Raw genomic sequence first — 6,606 nt, 5'->3', positions numbered from 1 at the left:
TAAGTTTTGGCCCATATTGAACTAAGCCTGATTCTACTTCTTGGGTTTGAATCACTTCCGTTTCTATTGCCTCAGATTCTACAATTGTAGACGTTTCAGGTTGTTTTGAGGTTCCAGATCCTGTTGACTTTGACTTCTAAGTTTTAATCTTTTCCAATTGACTAGGTGTATATTCAGGGGGTAAACCTTGCATTCTACGTGAATGTCTCGGTGAATTAGCCATAGTGAATTTTTTCTTAAGAATCCACATAATATTCACAATTGACACCTAGAGTCTCTAAAAAGCAAGAACAAGCAAATAACATGTGTTAGTAAATCTAAGGAATCAAACCATGCAAACAAGTTTTTCATATTGAAATCACTAGTTGGTGATGAAATCGAACGTCGCAAAGATCAATGTGAAAAGTGGCTAAATATAGAGCGGGTCGAACTAGTTATGCTAACAACTTGCTTAATGTACATGATTTGGTCCAAGTAATCTTCACTTATTCCATATCAAGTGAAGAATAGCATCGAAAAAGGTTCAAGTGAGTCTAGCGAACATCTGCTCCGAGTACAACAAAGACTTCACCTCCACCGTCACCTTGGGTCATATCCCTAATATTCTGGTCTCTACGATCCACTTAAGACAATTTAACCTTGTGGAAAAGTCGCAAATAAGACATACAGACAAGGGCAAAGTAAGAAAGCTCAGTCCTCTTTAAAGTTTCTCAACATGGTTAATCTAAGGTTTACCTCCAGGTGACTCCCAAGTACCTTTCAACACCATTTTTAATATGTGTAGATCACTCTACCTTAACCAATGAAGTGGGGTCTATCACTCCACTAGGTCTGACATGATCTCATTCTTAACTCCTTTGTAAGGGGAGCTTTCGAGAGCTAAACTGTAGTAAATGAATTTACTCCCTACTGCAAGATTCTAATGTTTTTTTGTAGCTTTGGAAATTTAACTCACTTTCCTATTCCAAAGCCCTACAACCTAATCTAATGTAGGTGGAAAAGATCCCTAAAATAATAAAATTTTCTAAATTGGTTTTATTAGCACTATTTTTTAAAGTTGTTACTTATTCAAAGGCTAAATGGATGTGAAACTAATGGTGTTATGACATGACACAAAGCTTTAATCCAATCAAGCATGAAATTGTAATATTTTATTTTCAATGAATTTCTAACTGAAGTAAGGAGAGAGTCTTTTCAAATTTTCAAAGAAAATGAAAAAACTCTTAATATCCCACAATATCCCTTTTCGTGAATGCAAATCTATAGTTTCAAATGACCAAAACGTAAAAATTTACCTGTAAAATTTCAATTTTCCCAATAACTCAAAAACCATGAAACTTTCCTTTAACACACAATCACTTAAAATTTTCAAAATGCATGAGGAAAACAATCAAAACCTTAAAATGAATTTCTTCCAATGAACGCTATAAATTTAATGTTGTCAAGAGTACAATTCTGAAAAATTTAGCATTTAAAGAAGAATGGATTTTCGTTTGAAGTTCAACAAAAGAAGCACTTTCATAAAAAATACTCATTAATGAAAATCATTGATTTTCATTAACGAAAAAATATTTCACAAATAAGTAAAATAAACACAAGATATTATCTATTTGAAAGAATAAAGATAGGAAGAAAGAAAACCAAGACCAACCAATCCTTCTTTTGATAGATCTATAACATACTAGATCAAGTTTTTACCCTAAATCATGAGAACAAGATTTTTTCAAGAAGAATCTTTCACAACCATCAATTGAACTAAAAAAGACTTAATGAAGGTGTAAACAAGTGTAATCAGGCATAAAAATCAAAATTTTCTGGACTAAGTGAAAGGTAAACCCAAATTTTCAAAAATTTTAGTTATTTGTACAGGCAACAGTTCAATCCAGTGCATATACATGTTGTTGCTAAAGGACAAGGGTGCAGAAATACACTATGTGCCTAAAGATAAACTACCCACCTCAAGAAATGTTTAGAAAAAGAATAAAAATAAGCCAAACAAATCATAAAATCCATACTTTCAATATATATGAGACACTTAGAGAGGGCTATGACAAAACAATCAAAATCCAAAACATGTAGATGATGGAGAATGAGACGTTCCCCGATGGAGTTGCCAATTTGTTAGGTAGACTAATCCTTCTTGCAGACAAGATGGATCTCCTTGGATATCAAACAAAATCTAGTAACAAACAAGAAAATAATTGCTACCTTTCTTTAGATTTTGACTGATTGAAACAAGTAATATGTGAGGAATCGCTTACCGATTTAATGAAGTTCCTAGTAAATTCCCTTCAGTGCCTTCCACAACCCACTTCTCCTTGATGCTTTAGAGGCCGTTCTAGTTTTTTGATGATGTTCCAAAGGAGATCCCATAAAAAGAAACACAAAAATGATTAAAGCATCTAGTATATAGCATATATCATAAATTGAGTCAATAAACAATCATACGCCATGTGAGCGATCAAGGAATGTCACAAATAACATTAGAATAGAAATGGTTAGGAAACAACAATGGTTTTTTATTGAATAAAGAGGAGAAAAAAGTTACAACCCCATTTCCTTGATCTTACAAGCCTCTTTCCATTATCTCCAACCTTCTCCTTGGATGAAAATCCTTCTAGCCCTATTTTTGCAGCATAATCCTACCTTTAGTGGTCCTCCACAATCCTCTGGCTTGTTTTTTATTTATAGGGTCAAAGGAGGAGGTTTGGGATCCTATTCTTGATGGATGAGATCCAAAAATTGTGGGATAAGGGATCCACAAAGAGAGGGAACTAGCTCCATGATGAGAGGTATTAGGCTTGAGTAAGCATCAACGCAAAGCTGTTAGTTGGGAAAGATCCGACTAAAAAAGCTTATAGACTTTACCTTTTATTTTTTACTTGCATTGAGTCATGTGCACAGGCCAGAGTGTAAGACATAGCAAACTTTTGTGCTGACTTTAAAGGTCATTTCTGTGTATGCATAGAAATTGGCTAGGGAACTATGCATGCAATCAAAAATAGGTTTATGGGCCTTGTTGGGATTATTTAGCTTCTAGCCTTGTAGGGGGATTCTTTGGAATGATTTGATGGATAGTGAAAGATCCAAACTGATGGTCATTTTCCTAATGCGACAAAATCAAATGTAACACTCAAACATAAAATAGAAGGAATAATTCCCAAATTTCACAGAGCACGGGACTTAGCAATGAGCTCCATGATTGCCTTGACCTCCTTCTATCATGTTGCATAGATCCACACTCTTCGCACCAGAATTATTCTTTTCAAAGGACAACATCCAACCTATTAGGAATAAGTATAAAGGGAACATGATCAATAAGAACTGACTCACTTCTTTGTTATGCCTACATATACTTTCCTCTGTGTCCCTTTGATTTTAGAAAGCGCATCATCTATCATGGCTTCTCAATCTTCCTTTTTCTCTCGATGCTGACTTTGTTACACTCCAACATATGTCTCTTCCCTTTTCTCTTTTCTTTATTGAATAGCCATCCTCTATCAAGCCGTACATGTATCTTCAAGGGGAGATTGGCATTGCCCTATGCCCATAACTGCTTTGTCCAATCTCATAATTGTTTTCAGGCGATGGTACTTATATTGGGTGATAACCGACTCTAGTAATAATTGCAAGGTAGTTTTTTGGATTTTCAAATAAACTAGCTCCCTCTTCCTTTAGAACTAAGTATTGGTGTCATCCTTTCCTCGATCCAAGTATTTAAGTTTACATTTAATTCCTAAGTTTATTGTCTAGCCACTTTAACAAATTATGATCTTATTCTAGCATTACCCAAATGTCTATAACAAATATAGGGGTAATGAAAAGGGGTTTCTACATGATAGATCCAATGGTTGATATTACCCCAATATTATGACCTAGAAGTGTACGAGGTTAGAACATGTAAGAGGGATAAATTGGGGGTGCGCATTTTGATGGATCTAATGGTTGAAAGCACTGCCCACCAATGGTACAGATCATCCATCGAGTTCCAAATTATGTATGGGATAAAATGGAGTTGCATTCCCAATGGATTTGATAGTTATGATCAAACATAAATAATGACCCACAAACTACATCAAGTGGGAAGTAGTGTAGATGTTTTTGATGCACAGTCCATCTGATGGATCTGGCCATTAATGATCATGACATCAGATACTCCCATCAAGTGAGAACTTGTTTCTTGGTTATTGGGGAAGAAAACACCTTATACAAAAATGAAAAGCATTACATGAGATGCAAGGCTACAATGCACATTGTGCAATGAAAACCGCAATATTCTAATTCTCTATATTCACCCGATGATGTACAGTCACACCATGATTTTTCGCTTGGCCTCTGTACATGGAAACTTGGGTGCTACCTGACACTGTGACCTAGCATTGCTACCACATAACCGACATCCCAATTTTTATTTGAACTTTCATTTTAAATTTTACTTTTCCTTTTTTCATCAACAATACCTATTTTCCATAATTTACCATTTACATAAATTCAACATTTCTACTAATAAAAGTTACTCATTTCCTTTAGGATTTTGATTTTGTACCAATAAAATTAATGTGTATATCTACCATTGTAGTGTCCTTTTATCACAAACATGGAATTCTCTTCATCCACATTCTTTGTGAAATTTTTCAAAATGGTTTGCCAACAATTTATGATTTTCCTTCGTTATGGAATTTTACCCATATGGCTCAAGTTTTGTAAACTTTACCTCTAATACCACTATGTAACATTTTTCTAGCCACTTGTATGGGCACATTACTATGATTCCATCTCTTTACTCTAATTTCCTGGGAATTTTTCTTTTATTTTTCTTCCTATATGAGTGCTATGCATGTTTGATTGCACTCTAAAATGCAATAACTCATATAAAGGCATGTAATTGCATAACAATAATACTTAATTTACATTTCACATACAACATGGGAGAAATATATAATTATTTATAGAATAATAAAAATAAATATTAACAATAGCACTTATTTGATAAATTCTCCAAATGGATACAGACCTTAGATGTTCCTCCCCACCATAGACCACGTTTCTCATATTCTCTCAATAGTAGGTCACCCTCGAGCTAGGTATTTGATTCCATGGGGCAACAACTCACCCAAAACTAGGAACATGTCTGGTAATATATAAACTGGACCAATGTACCAAACACCAGTAACCTCCAACCTACAGGCTCACATCCCCCATTATCCCACACCCAAGTACTGCACTTATTTTTGTGCACTTCCAGTCCCTTAGCCTATTCCACTACCTCCAGGGTCTCTAGTTTAATCGGATAGGGATTTTATCATATTCCTACAACTCCATGAGCTCCCACTACCCACTGGAATCTCCAGGAACTCTCGAGGAGCTCACTCTAGGAATCCAGTCCCACATATGTCAAGGTCATCCCCTATTTTTTGTTTACATCCAACAACCTCCAACCTATAGGCTCACAATACACATTGTGCAATGAAAAGCACAACATTCCAATGCATTACATTCACCCAATAATGTGAAGTCACACCATGGTCGACCACTTGGCCTCCACACCCTTCCAACTTGGGTGTTATCTGGCATTTCCACCTCATCATTGACATTCCATCTTTTAAACTTTAATCTTAAATTTTACTTTTCGTTTTTTTGTAAATAATACATATTTTCCATAATTTCCCATTTATACAAATTTAGAATTTCTACTAATAAAAGTTACTCATTTCCTTGCAAATTTTGATTTTATACTAATAAAATTAATTGTGTATCTACCATTCTAGTGGATTTTCATCCCAAACATGGAATTCTCTTCATCCACATTCTCTATCAATTTTTTCAAAATGGTTTCCCAACAATTTGTGATTTTCCTCTATAATGGATTTTGACTCACTTGGGCTCTGATACCACTCAGTAATGTTTTACCAACCATCTGGAGGGGCACATTAATATGCCCTCCGTCTCTTTAGTATATTTTCTTGGGAAATTTTCTTTTATTTCTCTTCCTATATGGGTGTTATGCATGTCTGAATGCACTCTAAAATGCAATAACTGAAATGAAGGCATATAATTGCATAACAATATTGATTAATTTAAAATTCACACACAACACTGGAAAATACATAAATAATTATAGCATAATAAAGTAAATATTAATAATATCACTTATTTGATAAAATTTTTGAAATGGATATAGACCTCAGATATTCCTCCCAGCCATAGACGATGTTCCTCATTTTCTCTCAATAGTGGGTTACCCCTAAGATAGGGATTCAATTCCATTGTTCAACAACTCACCCAAAACTAGACACATGTCTAGTACTATATATAAACTGGACCAAGGTACCAAACCCTAACAACTTTCAATCTACAAGCTCACATCCCCAATCAACCCACACCCAAGTACTACACTCCTTTCTATGCACCTCTAGTCCCTCGAGCTATGCTACTACCTCCAAGGTGTATTACTCTATCATATATGGATTTTCTCATAGTCCTACAACTCGAGGAGTTCCTACTGCCCACTTGAATCTCCAGCCCCCTCCAGACCCTCACACTAAGAATCATGTCCCACCTATCTCAAGGTCATCCCCTATTATCTGTCTAGAGCTAAAAACCTCA

Source organism: Pinus tabuliformis, chromosome J (assembly GCF_031772625.1).
Source record: "Pinus tabuliformis cultivar Carrire ecotype Pingquan chromosome J, CPIR1, whole genome shotgun sequence".
Lineage (NCBI taxonomy): Eukaryota > Viridiplantae > Streptophyta > Pinopsida > Pinales > Pinaceae > Pinus > Pinus tabuliformis.
Note: the sequence above shows the minus strand (reverse complement) of the source record.